Raw genomic sequence first — 24064 nt, 5'->3', positions numbered from 1 at the left:
GCACTCCAAGCCACGGAGCAGAGAGCGAAGGACAGGACACACTCACGAACCAGGGCAAAGCACAGTAGAAGGCCCCGGGTGAGCAGTGTACCACAATCTCGACACCCATATAGGGCAGGGGCGACCTGGCACGGATGGCGCCACCGCCCAGCTGATCACCTAGCACCTAGCCATCACCAGCTCTTAGCAAGCCACCATTACCTGGGAACTCTACTCCCCAACCTCCCCCCGCACCAGGACGACATCAACAGGTGGCACTGACCACCAGATAGCTCACCCCCGGCTGCCCGGCAAAAGTTGAACTGAGCACCATACCAGCAGAACAGAGCAAAACAAACGCCAGCATTTATAGAGCAGAAACTCATAGTATTTCCAGTAATCTGAAGCAGAGCGGCATCAGGATAACCACCGCCATAACGAAGCCAAGCCACAACTTATAGCAGGCAGCAAAGGACACCAAAGAAAAGAGGCGGATCAGCGATGACAGGGTGGGAACCTACGCCCAGGGGAGAAAATCTGTGCATGTGGCCTCTAGCCCAGTTGTGAAGAAGCACTCCTGGACGTGGTGAATGCGCCCAGACACCTTACTAGAGACCAGGAGTATATGGAAACAAATATCACCTGAGCCCACAGCGGTGTATAAAAGACATCCTTAATTCCGCCAGGGAGAAACGCGCCAGATCGTATGCCTCACTGAACAGCTGCAACATCAACGGCATAGCAGAACCAGACAAGTCCACCCAAGCGAAATCATGGGAAAATTGCGATTGAACGCAGGAGTGCAAGGATCTGCCCTAATGCAGAGTCACACCTCAGCCACTCAACCCCAAGAAGAGGAATCAGAACCTTCATCAACACTCTCCATGTGCAATACATTGGACAAAATATTAACAGCCATTGAACACTCCTGAATCACCAGGGAAGACAGATTTGGAGCTCTAGCTACAGATGTCAACCTCCTATGAGATGATCACCGTAAACTAGCGGACAAAGTTGCAGACCGGGAAAAGACACTCACCACCCTGCAGCCCCTGGCCAAATCGCAGCAGGAAATGCTAACTGAACTACAGGAATGGGTGAAGACTCTGAACAAGCGAACAGATGACCTTGAAGGGAACTCCCAAAGAAGTAACATTTACGTCTTAGGTCTGTCTCAAGGAATCGGAGGCACAGCCCTATCAGCTAATTAGAAACCTGGCTGCTTTCGTTCACACCCAGCTCGGAGCTCACCACCTACTTCTCAGTGGAACGAGTGCACAGGGTGCCAGCCCAATATCCAGTATCGGGATCTCCCTGCCCATTATTCATGAAGCTCCTCCACTTCCGCGACAGAGATGCAGTGTCTGCGTGGCCAAAATAGGGGCCCATAAGAATTGAAGATAAACATGTTATGCTCTTCCCCGACAACTCAGAAGCCGTGAAGCGCCAGCGATTATCATTCCTGGAGATCAAAGGTTGCCAACACGGTGTCCAATACTCACTACTATTCACAGCACGTCTCAATTTAATACACAATGGAACTACAATGTTTTTCACCAATCCTTCAGATGCCAGCAACTGGCTAGAGCAACATCACCGTGACTTCTTACCATCAACTCCAAAATGTACATATCTGTCAGAAGAACGCAAACGCCGGCATTGTCCCTGTAAGAAAAGCAAATTACGCAGAACGCAGAAAGGCCCTGCAGGCAGCGACGGATAACATCCACCCTCAGTGGACACAGAGAACGAGAGAGGTCTGAACATATTCACCTTAGAAGAGCAGGGCAGCGACTCAAACACCTCTCAAGCAGGTTCAATGACTCCACCTGTAGTGAAACTGCAAACTGCTGACACGCATATTTGAACTCTAGCCAATCATAAATGTATACACACATTGTATGGCAACAAGCCCAGATAGCAGTGCTGCAAGAAACGCACTTAACCACAAGGGAATTAGACAAATTATGCTAACGTTGGTGAGGTACCTTTTGTGCAACTACATACTTGGCATACGCATGGGGGCCATTGATATGGCTCTGTCCAGGAGTCCCTTTTCAGGAAACGTGCAGAGTGGCTGACCCAGAGGGACAATATGCCTTATTAGAGGGGCTCTTGGATGGCCGTCCAGTCCTTCTAGGTAGTATCTATGCCCCAAATACCAAGCAAGGGAAATTTTGGGACACCCTATCTAATGCACTGGCCCAATTCACTGCAACACCATGGATATTGGGAGAGGACTATAATTGCATTATGGACCTTGCCTTAGACACATCACATACCACACCCAAACTCCTTAGCCACTGCAAAAACAAAGTGATTTAACACATGGACACACCATTGATGCCTGGCACAGCTGCCACTAAACTGAAAATATCTACTTCTTACACTCCGTATCTCACAACCTCCGGGGACGCTTAGACCGATTTCTATGCTCGCCCACCACTGATCCCAGGATTCGGGACACATGCTTCATAAGATGGACCCTTTCCGATGCACACAGGATGAGCATTGCAATACAACGCCCCCTTCCCCCACCCCCAATCCCCACCTGGCGGTTGCCACGCGAATGTTTAGAAGATCAAGTATTCCGGCACGAACAGGAAAAAACTATTACCGACTATTTCACAGAAAACTCCAAAACCTCCACTACAAGAATGCTCGAATGGGATGCATTCAAAGAAGTCACCAGAGGTGCATGCATACAGCAAATATCAGGGATATGAAGATTATTAGACAGACGTGTACAAGAGGAAGAGCGCAAGCTAGCAGCCCTAACTCAGGCAGCAGATATGGGCAGAGAGCTGCTGACACAAGTAGGAGAGGCCAAGAGCACGTACACAGCTGCTCTGGCTGACCTCGGGTGATACAACTTCATGGCACATGAGCCCGAGTACAAATGGAGGGCGACATAGCAGGAATGCTACTGGCATGGCCATATGGGCAAACACTGACACGTCCCCGATAACCGAAATAATTACCCCAGCAGGAATGACATTCCGTTTCCAAGCAGATATCACCCAAGTGTTTTGCAACTACTACAAGGATGTATACAGGGCCCCCACACAAGTAGACCTTATGTTAGCACAGCAATTCCTTGCCACGCTCACGCTGCCGCGCATCTCCCCAGCTGACAGAACCATTCACGATGCCGCTATCATGGCCACAGATGTGACACAGGCAATTTGAGCCCTGGTTGGAAACAAAGCCCCGGGCCCCGGGCCCCGAGCCTTGATGGTCTGCCAGTAGAGTATTACCATACCTTTTTTGCGCACCTGGCACCTAGACTGGCAGACATGTACAAGGCAGCACTAGAGGGTGGGGTGCTCCCAGGATCGCTCGGCGAATCCTTAATAGTCTCCTTTCTGAAACCGGAGTGTGGCCCACGACTCCTGGGGTCCTACTGACCGATCGCACTGCTTACAGCAGCCTACAAAATCTTTTGTAAGATATTAGCCAACCGTTATGCCACAGTCCTCCCAGCATTAATACACTCTAATCTGGATTTGTCCCGGGCAGAAATACATCCCAAAACATTTGCCGACTGTTTCACGTTCAGGATCGGGTGCAAGGCCAATTTCCTCATGCCGCGTGCCTGATCCTGGACCTAGAAAAGGCTTTTGATACTCTATCCTGGTCATATCTTTTTGCTGTACTCAGGTGCATGGGTGTTGGCCCAACCATACAAGCGTACACAAGATTATATACAAACCCAACATCCAGGGTCTGACTACGGAGTCACATCCCACCCTCCTTCAAGGTATCCAGGAGAACTCAACAGGTCTGCCCACTATCCCCCCTCCTCTTCGCCCTGGCAACTGAGCGTTAGCAATTCGTCTTTGAAGGGAGGGCAGGGATTGGGGTATTCCGCTATCAGGTGACACTCACAGCGTGTCCCTATATGCCAACGATCTACTACTCTATGTACGAGACAACACAATGGACCTTACACCCATTCTTGCCACCCTAGCAGATTTTGGCACAATGGCAGGCTTCAAAGTTAACTGGACAAACTCCTCTATCTATACCCTTAGTGCTGACCTCCCCACACAAACGACACGTATGGGTGATGTCAGTCTTACCTGGAAAGTGCAAGCCCCCCGCTATCTAGGTGTACGACTTTATCACACCGCACAGGACATATACGATGGCAACCACCGCAAAGCACTGGCAGGCATTCGCACCTCCTTTGGGTTCTGGCGCATTCTCCCTCTATACTCCCTGGGGAAATTCGCATTGGCCAAAATGGTCAAAGTCCCGCACCTCTTATACTATTTTGCAAACCTCCCAGTCATCACCCACTCATTCTTTCAGGAAGATAAATGCACAGTTATGCACACTCATATGGGGAAAAGGGCACCAACGAGTTCCCCTGGCCAAAATGCAGTTGCCAAAAGATCAGGGCGGACTAGGAGCCTCGTCATTTGAAGCATTTTTCTTGGGAGTCCAGCTCCAGTGGTTGTCACGTTGGACAGCAGGGTGCACGCTAGAGGAAACAGCTATAGACACAGGACTGTTACCCATGGCAATGATCTGACACATGCTGCTACTGGGTACCCGTCCAACCATGACCCATCCCCTGCAAGTGAGAATGGCATGGTCCTGTATGTCCCAAATCCATCGATTATCCCCAGAAACCCCACCCTACACCCCCTTGCTACCCCTCACGTGCCTACCCAAAGGCTGCAAATACTACACCTCATGCACTCTCAAGATCTGGACAGACCACTCATTTATTGAGGCGGGATCCCTCTTTGCGGATGGACAGCTGATCTCCTTTGCTGACCTCGCAGAGGAGTACGAACTCCCCCATGGGCAATTCCCCCTGCACAGGCAATTAATCTCAGACTGTCGCCACACTTGGCAAAGAGCCGTAAGCGAACAAGCGACACACCTGTCATCCATGCCATATTACAAATGGGGTCCGGACAACGTATAATCACTTGGATATATAAAGCCAAACGCAAGCTGACAGCTACATCTCTTAATCCCCTATGCCACCAATAGGAAGAAGAATACCAGAGGCCACTGCATGACAGGGAATGGAAGCAAGCGTTGTAGTTCCCAAAGAGGGTTTCCTGCAACACCCGATTTAAAAACATACAATTTTATATATTACATTGCGCTTATCTAACACCGAACGCCTTCAACGTTACTACCCAAATACAGTTTGCCTGCCCCAATGTCATACCCCCGTGCGACAATCTACCACATGTTTTGTGGTTGCCTCAAGCTACAATCATACTGGGGCACGATCCACAACACAATCCGCGAAACAGCAGGGCTCACCAATATAAATACATGGGAAGCTTGTGCCCTGGGTATAACCCAGCGCAGCAAACACCACAAAGTCCAGATGAGATTCTCATCACTAGCCCCACTTCTGGCAAAATGCGGGATCGTGATGCACTGGCGTGCACCAGCCCGACCCCTGCTGGCGACCTGGACAAAGTCGGTCAGCAAATGGGAAGCATCCAAAGAAGACACACTCCGATATGAAGAGGCCAGAGGAATACGCGAGCGACACATCTCCATGCAGTGGACGGTACTCCTTCACGATTTCAAACAAATTACCACGAGCACCACAACTCCCTCGCCATCATCACACGTATGTCAAGAACCAGCCAGCACTTATGTCTCCCCTTCCCCACAATTGAGCTCAATACCTTCTCCCACCAGAACCACAGATCTAGCCCGACCAGAAAACTGGCCTGCATAACCTCTATTATGACTCAGACACCAGATGCACAAGCTACAACCGGACCCTCATATGCTAATTCTGAACCCCATGCCCTGCTCCATCATCTTTACCAATCACTTCTGTACCCCTACACAGCGCACCCCCAGTTTACACCGCTCTCCCATGTTCAATACAAGTTAATCACCCCATATTGCTCACACTAAGTACACACCTCAATACATAAGGTCATTACCATAAGACAGTTATGGACTCACACCTAGAGCACAATCAGCACAATGCAGTATCACCAGCACCACAATGCTCAATAGTAGCATAACACACCCTTACGCTACATACTCTACCAAATTGAAACCCATGGGTGAACCTGGAAAGCTCTATATTTCTGAAGACATTTGGAATTCAACAAGGGGTCATTTGTGTCGATTGCTGATGGCTAATACATGAAATATAAAAAATAAAAAATATATACATAAACAATTGAAGGGTGGGAGATTCAGAAGTACAGAGATTCTGAAAGAAATGTGTAAATTCTGACAATATAATTTCATTTTTATAAACCATACGATTGGTAGATGTGAGGATAGAGTCTTTCTTAGTGCATTCATTTTTAACTTTAAGATCATTTGCCAGAAATTCCCAACTTTATTTTGACCACCATAGTATTTGGCAGAGGCGGTAAGTAAAAATTAAGTGCCATTCTCTGTGGGTAGCTTTTTAAAGGCAAATGTGGATTTAATTAGATCCTCTAAGCCAGTTTTAGCGTTTGTATGATAAAAAGTATGTTCTAATTGTTTAATACAAGCTGTGAGTACCTTCAATGTATTTAATGAAAGTTTCTTTTTATGAGATACAAAGTTAATAATGAAATCTCTAGTGGCAACTTTAAATGTGTACCGTATGATCTGGGGAGAGGTGTTTGGGCTCTTATTTTCAATAAGAAAAGGTAGTGGTACAAGATTCAAAACTTTGATTAAAACTAGGTACCAGAAGAAGGGAGTTATTGAATCTCCACCTTCTAGTGCCTTGAGTAGGTGGGAAAAGATCCAAATCCAAAGTGACAGGGGCATGGTCTGAAATGAATATAGAACCTATATTAGAATGTGTAAGATGCTGTGCAAGTGATTTAGAAAGGAACAAATAATCTAAGTGAGTTTTGGAAGACTGTGCAGGAGTAAAAAAAACTGTATATTCTAAAAGTGTGGGATTACATAATCTCCAAGCGTCCACTAGAGACCTTTGTTGAACAGTAGATGTAAACTGAGAGTGCATATGGGAAGGAAGGAATTTAACGTTAGAATTACGATTAATAATGGGGTCAAAGGGAGGGGGTGGTTAGCAGCCAATCAAGATGGCTGCAACTTAGGTGAGCTCCGGACCCCCGGATGCTGTTATCATCATCCGAGCAATCATCCGTGCCCGCAACTCAGCGAAAAGTGCTAGCAGAGACGTCGGAACCCCAGCGGCGCCTGATGAATGGACTGCGGTGCCGGGGATCGATGACCCGTGATGTCTCTGACGCGAGAAAGACGCGGGGCCTATAACCACACGACAGACCGGGGCCTCGAGTGCATGCTTGCCCAGCGGGCGCGCCCGGTGGCTGCGGCACAATGGCAATAGACAGAGGGGAGCGCTGTGCGTCGACCCCCCTCCTAAATCTGTGATTCCCCCCGCTAGGCTCCGCAATGAACGCAGGAAGAAAGCACCTTGGCAGCAGTACAACACATGCGGCAAATTCAGGCAAGTTCGCGGCGTGAAGTAATAAAGGTCGGGCGGCGGCCTAATGGACGCCTGCGCCGGAAAGGGTGCGCGTACAGGGCCGAGGTGCAGGGGCCCATCCGACAACAGATCCTGTGTGAGGGGCACTGAAGCAGTGGTGGAGATGAAGCGAGGGAGTGTTATGGCCCGCCGCGCGGCCCATAGTGCACAAAACAGACTAGCTCCCGCTCCTCACGACCCCTACGATCACCAGCAGGGGAACGATGCAGTTCTAATTGGCAGAACCTGCGGCGATGCAATGACTGTGTCCTTGACCCATTAAGGGAGCCCCTTGTACATCTTACCCGGGCTCCCTGCTGCGCCGCTGAGACTGCTGTCGGCCCGCTGGGCGCCCAGGTCCCCGGCTGCGGCGGGGGCCTCAGTGGCCAAGTGTTCTGAGATGCCCAGAAAGATAAAGCCAATAGAGCCAGCGTGCAGCACATCATCATACCCCCTGAGCGAAGACGCCACAACACCACCCAGTTGGTGGGAAACCCGACAGGCTGCGCTCACCTCGGAGAAGCGCAGGCAGGTGGCAGTGAGTACCACTGGCTGGCGATCGGCGGCTGGCGACCGCTACGGCTGGTCCAGACACCATGGGGGGCCGCGGCCAAAGCGGTACCCAGCAGAATAGACTGGAGAAATATGCATACTCCAAGCCTGACCCCAATCCAGAATATGCTGGCGCTGAGGAGGTGACAACCAGGGGCCCACACCAGCCAAAGAAATCACATTGCAAGACATAATGGCTACACTCAATAAGGTCCACATGTCACTGGAGTCCCATATCAACAGTTACCATGGAACTCTCCCTCATACAGGTGGACTTTAGGGACCTTAGCTCTCGAGTGGTGGAGATAGAAACGACAACAACCGAGCTGTGCACAGACACGATCGTACTTAAGAAACAAGTGAAACAATTAGAATCAGACAACAAGCAAATGGTGGCAAAACTGGACGACTACGAAGGCCGCTCCCGCCGCAACAACATCGGAAAAATAGGCGTACCGGAAGGAACAGGAGGCCCTGCGGTGGACCTCTTTGTGGAGGACCTAATCAAGAACCAGTGGAGAAGTGTGGCTCACTGGTTAGAGGAGGCAGACCTGGAAGCAGAGGGCAGCCCGGGACCAGGGTTCAATTCCCGGCTCGGCGGGGTCTTGAGTCCTAAAATGTCCATGGACTCGACAATTCTCGCTCCGGTGCCTACTCGATTCACGGGTTCACACTCTGCGACTCTGGGCAATAGCTTGCTTAATTTCCACAACGGCCCCTCGCGGCGGGATGCCTGGCTTTCACCTTGCGGATACCCTGCCGGGGTTATCTCACAGGGGAATACCAGGACGGGTTCCCTAAGCAAGCGCTTAGAAACCGCTTGGTGATTTGCGCTATATAAATTCCTGTACATTTACATTTACATTTACATCTACAGCCAAAAGGTCTTTCTAACTACTTCTCTGTGGAACGGGCCCACCGCGTTCTCGGGGGCAGACCTCGGCCGGGTGCCCCCCCCTAGGCCTATACTTGCACGTATATTCAACTCTCATGACAGTGACCTCATCCTTCAGACGGCGAGGGCGGCCCCCACCCGCTACGTTATCAGCAAAGCATGTTCTCCTTCTTTCCGGACTACACAGCGGCTGTGGCCAAGTAACTCCAAAACTTCGTTACCATAAAGCAATAACTTCAACGCCGAGAACTCAAATACTCGATGATGTTTCCTGCAAAATTAAGAGTAGAGACAGACGGAAAAACCTGGCTTTTCATCACACCGGAAGAAGCGCAGGAGTGACTTGAGGGTTGGCGAGGTTCCCAACGGTAATGGACCCGGATGCAACAACAGCCGAACAGCGGCAGGAACTCACTCCCAAGAACGATCGGGAGGAACGACAGAGACAGGTGGCCATACCACAAAGATTGAACTAAACTTGAGATCATGACCCTCGCCGAGGGGAGTGTCTGCTATACAACCAACGCTTCAACCAGGCTGCGACTAGGAGAAGGGACTCAGACAGCGACAATCCTAACGGGCGCAAAGAATGGATTTCAGGCTCTCGCGACAATGCATCAGAGCATGGAAGACATTTGGGACTGGCCACTGCTGGGCCTCTATTTCTAGATATGGGTGAGCTGGGGACGTTGGACACCTTAATACAAGCTCGCTATCAGAGGCTGAGAGGGACATTATCTCCATGAGGCGGCCAAAAGGGGTACCATGAGAGCTATCCTCTCCCCTACAAAGGTACCGGGTAATGGGAATTAGGCCCTCTGAAAAGTTGGGCTGGTGGGAAGTTCTTAAACCGTCTTGCAGAGTAGCAGGGAGGGGGGGTGGTCCCAGGGTGAATTGGGAAAGTTTTGGTTTAAGTTGTTTCTTTATCTCTTTAAGTTCTAGGGCACACTGTAGACTCATGCCAGCAACCCATATTTGGCTACATAACTACTCAGACAGTGCAGCGTACATCTCCACTCATCTGCAGTACTTAAAAAATCCAAGAAATATGGAAGTGGTTATCAGACACCACCACATACAACTTCAGTGAAAACGCACCTTCGGTCTCCTCCCCACTCACTTTATGGGAAGCATATAAAACAGAATTCCGTGGGCAGGAAATTTCACTGATAACAAATCATAAAACTGACAAAGTCTGGATGGTGGAAACTCTTGAACAGGAGATAGATAACCTAGAAAAAACCAGGGACAGGACTGCTCTAATGCCACCACACATCTACTGTTCTTAAAAAAACAGGAATACAAAGATCACATTTGGGAGGAATCTAAGGCACGGCTCTCTGTAACACAACACACGATATATGAAGTGGGTGACAAGGCGGGTAAACTGTTGGTCTGGCTCGATAAACAGGAAAAAGTGGATAGATGGGTAGCAGAACTTCGACTCCCTATAGGTGATACCACGCAGAATCCCCAAGATATAGTGGACCTCCTAGCGAACCACTAAGAAAAGGTTTAAACCTCCACACACGCGATAACACCGGACACTGAATCACGGCTTCTAGAAGCGGAACTCTCGACGGAGGAGTTAGCAATGGCAATCAATAAAATTCAGTCAGGAAAAGCCTTCGCCCCTAAATGGATCCCCATAGAATGGTTTAAACGCAGTGCGACAGCACTCGCGCCCTATCTTGTAGCAATGTTTGAGGCCAGTTTATAGGCAGGAGAGCTACTGCGGGACCAAAGAACGGCAACCATAGTGGCCATCCACAAACCTGGTAAGCAAGCAAGGGAGTGTGCCTCCTATAGGCCCATCTCGCTTATAAACGTGGAAGCCAAAATCCTGGCCAAGACCCTGGCCAATAGACTTACGCCTTACATAGCCAAATTAATACACCCAGACCAATCAGGATTTATGCCAGGGAGAAATACAGCCCTACATTTGTGACACCTCCATAATGTCCTAGGGCGCAAGCACAATATACAAGAGGACGCCATCGTGCTCTCCTTAGATGCGAGAATGGCCTTAGATACGGTCGAGTGGCCCTTCCTGTTTGCTGTTCTCAAGAGACTGGGCTTTGGGCCAACGTTTTGCTCCTGGATAAGATTGCTCTATACTAATCCCCTGGCGCATGTAGTGGCAAATGGATACATCTCCAGGGAATTTCCGCTGCATCGGGGCACGCAACAAGGGTGCCCGTTATCCCCATTGCTCTTTGCGCTAATGTTAGAGCCCCTGGCAGCCTGGGTGCAACAAGACCTGGTCATTTGCGAGCTCTGCTGGACTGCCGATTGTGAGGACCGTATATCTCTGTGCGCAGACAATATCCTTATACCTGGCCTCTCCTAGACGTTCTCTGTCTTGTCTCTTGAACATCTGTGGGTCCTACGGGAGATACTCAGGGTACACGATAAATTGGACAAAATCTGTGCTATATATCCTGCAGGGACCTCCGCCACAATTGCCAGATGGGTCCAACGTGACAATAGTGAAGGATCATTTTAAGTACTTAGGAATCCACATCATGCATGATCCAGAGGTCTACAGTCTGGACAGGGTGGAACTAGGAGATGGGGGCCCATACCGTGCACTATACAACAAACCGCAGACCCTGCTTGGTCCAACAAATCACACGCTCCAGATATGGTATACAGCACGTAGAAAACTGGGATGGCACAAACCAATTACACAAGCAATGCCGCTCTGGGTCGCAGATAGACTGGGCAACAGTAAGGGATTTCTGCGTTGGGATGCTATAGGTATATCCAAGGTCGGGGATCTCTTGGTATGGGGAAGGCGCTTTCATTTGCGCAACTCCAAACGCAATATGAGATGGCACCGACAGAACAATTTAGATAACACCAAATAAAACACGCCTTAGAGACAGAAATCCCCGCCCCCCGGCACTAACCTTCCTGAAGCCTCCCATTAAGAGGACAGATTTCTCACAGAGCATATGGACAAGAAAGCAATCTCAATGACGTATCGAAAAATTATTAATAACATGAGTGACCCCATGCAAAAACTCCGATACAAATGAAGCGAGGAGCTGGGAGAGTTATATGATACTGACTGGCAGGACGCACTGGCTTCACCTAGAGAGGTGGCGATGCCATCCAGACTCCGCCTGGTACAGCTCAAAATATTGCATAGAATTTATTACACAAGGCCAACTCTTTACAAAATAGGAAAAACTGACAACCGACTTTGTCTGAGGGGGTGTGGGACAACTGGTACTTTCTTTCACACTATCTGGGCCTGCCCTGCAATAACAGTATACTGGACATCACTAATGGACACAATCACAAGAATGAGCAGAAGCCCAGTCCCGCCAGAGCCCAAACGCTGCTTATTAAACATATGGGAGGCCACAGACCTTAACTCCACAAGGCAACCGTGGGCAACCCTGGGAATGACGTTAGCTAAAAGAAATATCGCTAAGCATTGGGGGGCTGCCGTCGCTCTCACACTCAAAGAGTGGTGCAAAGATATGGACATGGCTATGGTGGCAGAAAAGACTGTACGTACGTAGGGGATGTATGAGAAAATGGATACGACTTTGGAAGGGATGGAACACCTACGGAGGAGGGATATGTACCTTATCAACAATACTCCAAGATCAAGAAGTAATCTAAAGGAATTGTTAATTGCGATGTCCTGTGATGAACCCACACTGTTGTAGTGCATGAGTAATAGTGCAATGTTGTGAAAGAAATCCTTGCCTACCGATAGGACCAACTTACTGATTGTAAAATTATCCAATTCTGCTATTTTATTACTATGCCTCTTATCTATGATAAAATAAAAATAATAAAAAAGCAAAATAATAATAATGTGGCCCAAAACCATGTTACAATCACCCCTACTAATAAATAATCATCTTTGTAAGTCATCAATTTAGAAAGGATTCCGGCCAAAAGGAATTATCTGGAGAGGTGTGAGCATAAAGGTTAAAAAGAGTCATAGGAATTTTATCAACCAACAAAGAAACAGAAACCCATCTACCCATCCTATCAGTATCTTGTGTGAGAACTTCTATATAAACATTTGTTACATAAAATGGCTACACCATTAGGTTTCCAGTGCCAGGAGAAGCAAAAACATGGCTAACCCATTGTCATTTAGGTTTGGAGATTTCTTTGTCCACAATATGAATTTCTAGCAATGAAGCAATATCACAGTTTAAATTAGAAATATATGTTTGTACTCTCTGCCAATTTATAGGAGAACCTAAACCGTTAACATTCCAAGAGACAATTCTTAACGCAATGTATTATGCAATAAATAGTGTAAAACTTTGACACCGCAGTTAAGATATAGCAGAATCCTATAAGTAATAGAAGATATCAAGGAACAAGCATAAATGTACCAGAAAGATTAATAATTTAGTACATAAAAAGAAATATACAATCATAAATGAAGAGTATGAAAAGAAAGTGGAAAGCAAATATAAAGCTAGATATATGTACAAAGTGTATAGAAAGTATGAAACGAGGGGAACATATAGATTAAAGAAGATAGATTATCAGAAAAAGGACAGAAGAAAGAAAAAAGGAAAAGAAGAGGGTATACAAAAAGAAAAAACAAGAACCATACAGAGAAAGGACAAGCTAACATACCAAATGTGACATAGAAAGAACGAGGGTGGTGAAGCCACATAAGGAAGACAACCAGACAGTCAAAGGTGACTCGGGAGGAAGGGAAACGCCACCCAAACAGATTGGGAATCATGATGATCAGATACGGAGACCGCACCTAACAAAAAGAAGAAACATGAAGAATGAGTGACACAGAGACAGCCAAAACCCAAAATATATAATAAAAACAAACGAGCAGGAGAAAAAGATTTAAAGCATGTCACATGAGGAAAAACACGCCCGCTGAGTAAAGGAAAAATAGCTGCACAGCAGTACTTACCAGCGCTCCAAATGCCACATTCCTGAAATCTGGAGTCCTTCACATCCCGAAGGACTCCACTGCAAAGTGAAGTGCGGTGTTCAATCCACCGATAGGCCGACACTCCTCCAAAGCCGCCATGTAGCTCCTCTAGAGAGTGGCCATCGCCAAAGCTGTGAAGCCACGCTCCCCCAGCCCCTCCCTTAAAGACTAGTAAAAAACACACGTCACCCTCTCATGCCCTAAGATATGCCACTATCTTGGAAAGTGCAGAGTTCCAAGCAAATGATCTCTGCAGTGTTATTACAGGCAAAGTTTGGGCATACTACAATTATTTTACATCCGTCATCTTCACGCCAAGGCTCCCATTGGTCCCCTGTCAGTGCCTACAAAATCATAGCTTTACCCAAAGGCTACTACGGATCATTTTAGAAAAATGCCCACATATTACAGCTGTACCACCTTCCCTTCAAAATCCTATGCAAAGGCTTAATGTAGTGCATAAAATCTTCGTTTCCACCCACACCTCCTCCCGGTTTACTGGAAGGAAGCCATCTAGGTATGATAGAACATTGCCAGACCCCACCTTACTGTTGATTGCAGTTCTGAAAAAGTTTTGAAAGGTAGCCAAAAGGGAATACAGCTCTGAACTTCCATGTGAGCTTTGCCATGCAATTATGAAAGGGGGCACCACTGCCCACTCCATTTTCTATTCCCCAGTCAATCTGAAATCCATGATTCTCCATGCAACGAGCAGGGTAAGATAAATATAATGTCCCTGGGCTGGGCACCCTTGTCATCACTGCAATATGTACACATTGAAGCCTTTCGCCAATGAGAGCCTTCTGGAGGCCCAACGCATGCCATTTGTGAGTCTCCCACCCCCTCCAATAATTGTGGAGAAAGAGGCAGCAGCCTCCCCTTGCTCCATGGACCCCCTATGTACATCGAAAACACCATTCATAACTAGGACAAATAGTACATAAACACTCAAAAGAAACCATAAAAAAATATGAGACATAGACAAACCGACAGACAGAATGACCACAAAGTGGAAACAGAAGATGACAGACTCTAACTAAACTGAGTGTGGCGAGTCTGCCGCCAACCTAGCACAGGAAACACTGAATCAGAGACATTTCCTATTCCCACCAAATTACCTAACAGCAAAGATTTGTAAGGTTATGTTAGAAAGATAAATGGTTCTGACAAAAAGTGGGAGATAAATGTGGCTTTCGTCGTTAGTAAAATTGCACAATTCAGAGAAAAAGTTGCAGAACATGAAATTAAATTACAAATTAAATACGTCTACATAATATGGGATGTTAAATAAAGGTGTAGGCACTAATGTAATTGATAAATCATTCAAAATTGTACATTCTAGTTATGTTTACACTAATGCAATTGATAAAATCATTACAAATCTTTGATTCTAGTTATGTTTGTGGTTCAGCTGTAGAAAGAAGTACGTAGAGGAAATAAGGGCCCAATTTCTATGTTGGTGGAAAAAGTACTACATTGCAATGGTGACGGAGAACCTTTTCCACCAACATAATGGTCTGCCCACTCCTGCCGACGTAAATGTGGGTGGACCTTTGGTGTAACAATGGCGGAGACTAATCAATGTCTGCAATAGTTACACCCCTCAAACGGCCCGATAGAGTCAGTACCAACAGAGGTTGTCCTGTATGTCCGTGTTTAATTCATTATTCACAGCACCTTGACTTATATAAAAATTGTCACCCCCTACGATACTAAGGGCCAGATGTATCATCCGTTTTTTTTGTCGCAAACGCTGCGATTCGCAAAATAGCATCGTTTGCGACAAAAAAAATGGGATTTGGAATGTATCATGCAAAAAGCCTCGCAATATTAAGGAATCGCAAATTTTGCTAATCCTTAATATTGCGAGGCTTTTAAGAAATGGCAAATAGCGATTTCTTATTTGAAATGTATTAAGCATTTCAGTGTTGCGATATTTGACTAAGAATTCGCAAATTACCACCAACTTGTAGCTGGTGGTAATTGGCGAATTCTTTTCAAAATGCACTTTTTTAAAATTCTAAAGGTGCCATATGACGCTCATACATGCCCTTAGGGCATGTATGTGTGCCATATGCGCACACATGTCAAATTCAGGGGTGCAGCAGGGTGTCCTTAAGACACCCTTGCACCCTTGAAATTATTCTCAAATTGCAATTAGCAAATTGCTAATCGCAAATTGAGAATAATTTCACATTCATTCCTATGGGCCTCCTGGCCCATAGAAAGGAATGGGAAATTATTCCTTAATTGCGATTAGCAATTTGTTAATCGCAATTAAGGAATGTTAAGAAATCTCTAAATAATAGCAAATTTCTACATACATACCATTTTGCACTTCTCAAATAGCGATTCCTTATGAATCGCTATTTGAGATTCGCAAAATGGTATCTTGATACATCTGCCCCTAATTGTGTAAAGCTGAAGTTTATAGATCTGATGGATGTGGGCTATACACTTAAGCAGTTTCTAAGAAAAGACTTTTCAGTTTACAGGTGATTAAGCTACTTCTGCCACGGTTTTTCACTTTTAATGTGGCATTAAACAGTGGACGAATTATAATTGGCTCATGATTAATATTAATAAAACATGCAATAATCCTTGGCTGTGGTCCCCCACCCCATGGCCTGATACATTCGGTACCTTTCCTGCAATAAAATTAGATGTAAAAAGTCTGAGGATGATCCAAGACTCAAAAGTGACTATGCCCAGTGCCTTTGTAATTATGCAGCGGGGAGGGCCAAATTATGTGCAAGGGTTGAGTACATTATGCAGCAAGAAAAGGCAAATTATGCGGCGTGTTTTATTACAGTACTACTTTATTATTTTGTCATGTTTACACCTGTTAACACTGCCTGGGCATTGGTTGCGCCTCATTAGTAGCAGTTTTACACCCTTATATAGCAATAAGCAACAGAAAGGTGACCAGTCAGGCTTTGCAAAGAGCTTTATACCTTTCTGCAACACGTGTCACTGCGTTTTTAGCAACTTTTGAACCGTTTGAAAAAGAAACCATTTTTTTGGGTGCAAATTATGCAGCAAATGATGGATAATGTAATAAATGCACAAAATATATATTTGTGCGAAAACACAAGGGCTGCACAATCACATGATTCCAGAGGCCCTGACTATGCCTAAGGAGGATGCATCTGTACTCGTGTTGTACCTATTAGTTACGGAAACTATGTCCCATCATGCCTTTGCTCACCATGGATATTAGGGAAATTGTTATTTCTGCATTGATCTGGGTCAGACTGGAAAACTGTAATTCTTTGTATTAGGGTATGTAAAAATACATAGTGCAAAAACTCCAAATCATACAAAACCAGGAAGCCTTACTAGCTACCGGTTGTATCCGTTTTCTCTTCTTCCAGTGCTTTCTCTACTTAGTTACACGGGCTTCCAGTCCAGAGAAGAATTTCCTTCACAATGCTTTATTTCATACTAGAATGTATGTATGGTGCTGCTCCAGAGTTCTTGAAATGTAAAATTAGAAAATACCTACCTGCCGGTCTTCCTCCTCTGCTTCCCTTCTGATGCAACCTTGTATGAGAAATTCCAAGCTCAAAACCTGAAAATCTCTAAGTGCCTGGCCTCTGCCTCGGAAGATTTACACTTTCCTTCTTCTTCCGGGGCAGACTCGGGGATATCTAAGAAGGGAATCATGGTACAGCAGCGTCCAGAGCAGGCAAATGGGTGAAAAGGATCCCACCTCGTATTCTTCACTGTCTACCGGAAGTTCCCTCCAGCTCATCATGTCCGGAATCCTTGCTACCCACCTAACTTTTTGAGTCTCATACTCTCCATTTGAGCTCTGCCTGTTTGCTACAATAATTTAATCTTTAGCGTACTCCCCTTAAAGGTCTCATGATTCTTCAAATTAGTCCAGTTCCCTCTCCAGTACTAGCTGGGATTTGTTAGGCCAGGATTTTGACCGCACTACTGCTAACAATATAAATAGTTTGTGCTTTGGTTCAACCCCTTTCAACCGCTGGCTGTCGTGGACCAGCCTCTTTGTGCCATTGGCTCAATACTTTGTCAGTCATGTCTTCGTTCAATCCAAAGGAATATTCATCTCTCATCTAGCACTTCTCTCTGTTTTCTTCAGTCTCCACCTGAGAGCTTGCACTGAAGGGCATAAAGGACTACTTTACAACACTGTCTCTCTCTCTACTAACTCTAGGCTGGCTCTCTCTTTCATGTTTTACTCTAATATGCTAATTCTGCATGGGTCAGCAGCACATACACAGAACTATTGCCTTAGCCAATGCTTGTTTATTACACTGTTTCATTCTGCAGTTTATCCATGTCCATAAGATTTTAAAAAATTTACTTTATATATTTGTATACTTCGTACCTAAAATCAAAAAATGAAAATCACATATAAATCATGATTCATTTAATGACAAGTCTAACAACATAAGGACTCTTTTTGCATTCCTTAAGACTAGGCCTGGGCGGTAAATTCCGTTCCTCTCGCGGAATTTGAGTACTTTCGCGTTCCACGGAAAATGCAGAATTGCCAAAATTTCCATGATCCGCGGCTTCGCAGAATTTTTTGCATGTTTGCGCTTTCAAAATGCGTGTTTGCGAGATATTTCTCCCAGAGCACGCATACAACGTTCGCGAATAGGAAAAAAGCATTGCGAACGGGCGGAACCAACAGAACTTTTGCATGCTCGCAGGGATTTTTTACCATTCCCGAAGCTTTGCGGAGCACGATTACGCAAATTCCGCCCATTTTTGAAACAACAATGGATTTAACAAAAACACAAAAGATGCAGAGCAATTTGCTTTGTTCTTATATCAACGCAGGCTCCTAAATAAGGAAAATTACAATAATTACAGTGTGACATGTTTAACCACCTAAAATGGACGTCCACAGGGTACAGCACTATGTATCCCCATGCCCACAATGCCCAATACACAAGATCATTAGCATGATGCGTAGTACCTATTTATAAGGTAATTTGAATTTCATCTGGGAATTGACAGTCTGTTCATAGTAGAAGCGCAGATACCTTGTAAATTGCACTGGGATTTGGACCTGCTTAGGGAGTGGCCGTATTTCCAATATTTTTGACTGGCCGGTGCCAGAAGATTCTCAGAACACAAAGCAATTGTGTTCCTGGTTGGTTGAAGTTCTTAAGTTTGGCATCAGGCCACAAGATCCACAGAGATTTAGGAAGGAAGGGCAGGGTTGGACAGGCCTACAGAAAAAAGAGGCAGTGCCCAATGGGCTGGTCTCAAATATCAGAGTGGGCCATTTTTATAGTTTCGCCTTCACAGCGCTAGCGCTGTGCTTGAGAAATCTATTGTTTTTAATAAAAACTTAAAAGGGACTTCGATCCCGCCTCCTCTCTTTCTTGACTTCTCATTGGTTCCTGTGCTTGCTACTTACTTTTCCTCCATTTCTATGGGTTATAGCATATTTTCCTGCATTAACCAATGCTTGTTTCTTGTCTACTTCTCTTATCAGTTTCCCGTTGCTGAAATACTGTTAACATCCGCTTTGGTGGAACTTTTTTTTTCATACAGTTTTGCCTCTTTTTGCTTTTTACTCTTGCAGCATATGTATTTAGCAATGTCTCCCGGGAGATTAATTGATTTGCATAGAATCACAGGATGTTGCTGCCAAGTAGATTCGAACCGAGATCCCCAGCTCTCGAGTCAGCAGCTCTGGCCACTGCACCACATCCTCTCCATTCCTGTGTTATTTGTCAGGGAACTCTTTCCTGCTCCTGGAGGATGATTCATAAGAACAGTATTTTATTCATTTGTGGCCTTGTTTATGGCCCTGGTGTGTTATTTTTTTCCTGTTGATTTCACTAATACTAACACAAGCATTGCCTGCATCAAAAACAAATGCAAGTCCTCGCCCATACCTTGTAAAGTATCCATACAGTATGCCTTTACAACGTTCAACACTGCTCGGATTTGCAAATGTGGGGCACCTTTTAGGCTATCTGGTTCTCTAATGGGGGGGGGGCACTTTTTAGGTCTCAACTGAGCCAGCGCGCATGCGTTGCTCTGTGAGGCTTTTATTAAGGGCTTTTCTACGCTAAACACACTCTCGTGCGTGTGCTTTTTTTTAGCACCCGGAATTGGCCTTTGCATGCATCTTTCTAAGAAAGACAGCACGCAATTGGTCCAAGGCGGGTGCATGACCCACCTTCTCTGTGCCCTGGCCTAGCCTTCTTGGGAGCGAGCAGCAGCCCGCTGCATTCCTTAAATTGTTTGCAGTGCGCATCAGTTACCAATTAGCGCGTTCACAGTTGCCGCACTGCCCCGCTTGTTACTTGTTATTGTTGATGCAGGAGTTGCCAACTTAGGGTGCTTCATGTGACATGGGCTGGGTGGAAATTGTACCTATAAAAACACACCAGCAGATTTGAAGCTGTTTTTCATAAAATAGTTTTTTTTTCCATTGAGGTTTCTACATACATTTAGCACCTTGTCGCAACCAACCAGGCTGTTTCCATTGAACACATGCCTCCAGTATTCATTCAGCTGACAGGGGTTTGTAGCAGAAAGTCGCACAAAATATCCGAGCCCCATTGAATGCAGTTTCTGTCCCCATCTCTCATCGCCTTGTGCCCAAATGGAATCCGCACTTCGGGCCCAATTCTCACCGACGCTGGCGCTTAGAGAGCGGGAGGTGGAAAACATTTGCTAAAAAGATTAACTCATGTTGCTTAACAAAGGGAGAAATGTTTCCGCCAGAGAAAAGGTTCTCACCCAATAGCTGGCATCTGTGTTTGCATGCATAGTGTGCCGCGTTACCAGGTCTCCAGCTCTAAAAGTGAAAATAAAGTGCTTTAAAGTGAGAACAATCACCCTAAGCTGGCGCGCTGGGCTCCACTTTCTCCCCTTGGGTTTCAATGTTGCCAGATATATTTACTCTGCCGAAGGACATTTCCCTTTTCCCCCCACTGTTCACACGAAGTTCACAGAAAGAGGCGGGGCCTCGTGAGATATTGGCTCTTGTGGGAGCCAATGTCAAACTGCCCGAGGCAGATTTTTTTGTGGTAGACAGAAGCTGCTCGTAAATAAATAATTTGCGAGCTATCCAGTGTCTGTCAAGTCTATAGGCAGAATACGTTTTCAATTCCCCACGATCCTCTTCTGTGAGGTGGACGTAATGCAGCATAACTGCAAAACGTCCACAGTGCTATGGTGACTGTTGCTTCTTAAGACTTTTTTTCTGTTCTTTAGGTGATTTGTGGCTGACGGACACAGGAATTATGTGTATATGTCCTACATATTTCGAGGTATACTTTAGCAACAATATGGTGTGTTTGCAGCATAAAGCCTGGGTCCATGGTGTTCCAGAGAGGTGTGTGTTGACAGAACCTATTGTCTTGGTCCATATCCAGAAAGGTTTCACTGTGCAGAGCACCTGGTGCTGAAGTCCGCCTGGTTTTACTGGTCTGCAAATGGGAGCACCTCTCATAGTCAGGATCCCATGGGGCAACAAAAACACTGCCCCTGGAGGAGCCTATCAAGTAGATCTACTGCCAGACCAAAAAAACCAGGCGGACTTCAGCACCAGGTGCTCTGCACAGTGACATCTTTCTGGATATGGACCAAGACAGCAGGTTCTGTCCACACACACCTCTCTGGAACACCATGGACCCAGGCTTTATGCTGCAAACACACCTTATTGTTGCTAAAGTATACCTCTAAATATGTAACATAATTCCTGTGTCCGTCAGCCACAAATCACCTGAACAACAGAAAAAAACCGTTAGAAGCAACAGTCACCATAGCACTGTGGAAGATTTGCAGTTATGCTGCATTACGTCCACTTCACATAAGAGAATCGTGGGGAATTGCATAAGAGTAGAAGTTTTCATGAATTAATTAACTTTAGGTATTTTTCTTAGAGGCAGGGAAGATATTTGCTCTTCCTAAAGTGCTAAAATGCAATACATTGATAACAAATAAACAAATTTTGTTAAATGATGTTAAAAACGTGCTGTGCTCTCATCATAGGGCAAAGGAGCACAATGAAATTGTGTACATGGTTAAACATAACTCACTTAGTTGTAAAAAGGCATGATTTCACAAAAGTATCAGTAAGGGCCAGCGCAAAGTAGATCAAAAGTTTTTTTTTAATGATTTTAGCTAGCAGTTTACATGATCTTTAGAAAAATGTTACTCTTACAAGAACGAATTATTTATGTTTTGAAAGGGAGTTATTTTACTCAGCGCATTTGTTTTCCACGTAAAAGGAACAATCGTACACATTATTGCATGGAAATGTGCCCCATCAAATGTAGTCGAAAGCAGAGCACTGTAAAAAAAAATCACTATTACATACCAACAAAAAATGGCAAAATAAAAAATAAATAAGAAATACGGAAATATGTTCATACAGCTGCAAAAAGAGAAAAGGCCTATCCAAAAATTGCATTAACTGTCAGAACAGAAAAGGGAAAAAAATCCTATTAGGCTCGTTCAAAATATGATTGCTAACGGAGATTACAGATATATATGCTTTGTTCTATCAAAATAATCTAAATTTCCAGTTTGTGCCTACATTTTAATTTTAAAACGAGTGTGTTCTGCTGGTCAATGGCCATACAGGCAACTGTCCAAAACCCAGTGTGCTAAAACTGGATCTAGTTTAAACCGTTTGAAAATTGGTCAGCTACAATTCACACAAATGATATAAGCTGTATTGACATTTTTTGTTAATTAAGCTAGTTTATCCAAGCTAAAGTCCGTTTTTTAAAATGTATTTGTTTAGCTATTTTTTTTCTTATCTCCATTTACCCACGCCAGTCACAAACCCGGAAAAAAATACAGCACGCATTGCGCATGTTCCCTCTGCCTACATCATTTAAAAGGCTGATATGCATAATTAACATAATGAAATATTAACTGGCTTACCTGACCGAAAATCAGCACGCGTTTCACACTCCTACAATACTCAAATGTTCCTACAAGAAGGCTGTGTTAGCTAGCGGTTTGCCCTCCAAATGCGTAAAACTCCTGCAAGTGTGAGCGCGCGCGCAGCCTTTAAAAAAAAGATTTCATGCAAAAGATTATGCACAATCAGCCAGTTTCTACACCTTTACTGCACAATGCCTTACAGTAGTTCCCCGAAAAAGATGTTATCTTCACGTTTAAATCTATGTTATTTGCACTCAGGTTTTGCGGCTCCTCACCACAAGTCCGCCATCCTGCTGCCGTCACGTGCGCCTCGGGTTCTGAGGTGGAAAATGATCGTTTCTTTGTTTTTCTCAAAAAGGTCACTTTCAGCTAATTGTCAAATCGGCTCAAAAAGAAACCAAACGCCCAACGATTGCCAACGGAAAATTGTGAGAAGTTAAATATGGAGTTTAGGGCGACTTGCTATAAAAGTGAACTGATGTTTGAAATCCCCCTAACTTATAGTTTAGAGCTGTGACGGGATCGACTCCTGTTTTTTAACAGGCATCTGCTTGCAAATCTGCTTTACATTTGGTTTCCAATATCGCATCTTATTTTATTTAATACACACTTTTAAATAATAAAATACAGGGATGGAATGCAATAGCCGAGCTTTGCCACATGGTCTCGCCTGTCTGCAGGCTCACACAGTAGGACGGGTTAAGCCACTGAGTCATGCTCAAGGACAAGGATGAACATGGAGGGCCCGATTCACAAAGTAAAGTTAGAAGAAAGTCTATCTTTACGACCTTCGGTATTCAATCAGGGCATTTACTACGCGTAAATGCTCTTTGTGAATACCCAAAGTCGTTAAGTTAGACATTCGTTTAACTTTACCTTTGTGAATCGAGCCCGGAGAGGGGATATATAGGGGTAGGCTGGAAAGGACCTACACATTTGAGGCCTACGCGAGGAGGAGGATGGGGCGGTGCAGAGATTTGGGATGATCTGGGAGGGCTATACTGTAACCACGTATACAAATGGTACTATGTAATTTAGTTATGTTTTTTTGTATAAATTTAACATCAGCGATTATCAACCTCTTTATGGTACTGTAACAGTTAAAAGGAGTGTAGACCCCAGGAGGGAGCTCAGGATCCAGAATCAAACTAATTATGAAGTACCACTTCTCAAAGGAAAGACTGTAATCATATAGGTCATTAAGGGAGGGGGTCACATGTTATCACTGAGGTGCTATTTAGAATGCTGGTATCGCATACTATGTAAAATAGGATATTAATTTGCTCTTTTTATTAGTGTACGTTTTAAATATGAGACTCAATATTCTATAGGTTTTATCTTTCTT

General features: G+C 45.2%; 1 protein-coding gene across 1 annotated transcript in view; it reads right to left on the bottom strand.

The window, feature by feature from the left end:
• Positions 1 to 22821, bottom strand: part of CCR6 (C-C motif chemokine receptor 6) — a 145726-nt gene extending 122905 nt beyond the window's left edge. Inside the window, exon 1 of the mRNA XM_078646881.1 lies at positions 22717 to 22821. The gene's annotated coding sequence lies outside the window, so the exon portion shown is untranslated. The remainder of the gene's footprint in view (positions 1 to 22716) is intronic.
• Between the last annotated feature and the right edge of the window lie 1243 nt (positions 22822 to 24064).

Source organism: Lissotriton helveticus, chromosome 6, assembly GCF_964261635.1.
Source record: "Lissotriton helveticus chromosome 6, aLisHel1.1, whole genome shotgun sequence".
NCBI lineage: Eukaryota > Metazoa > Chordata > Amphibia > Caudata > Salamandridae > Lissotriton > Lissotriton helveticus.
The sequence above is the reverse complement of the archived record's forward strand: the minus strand, read 5'-3'. Positions and strand labels throughout refer to the sequence as shown.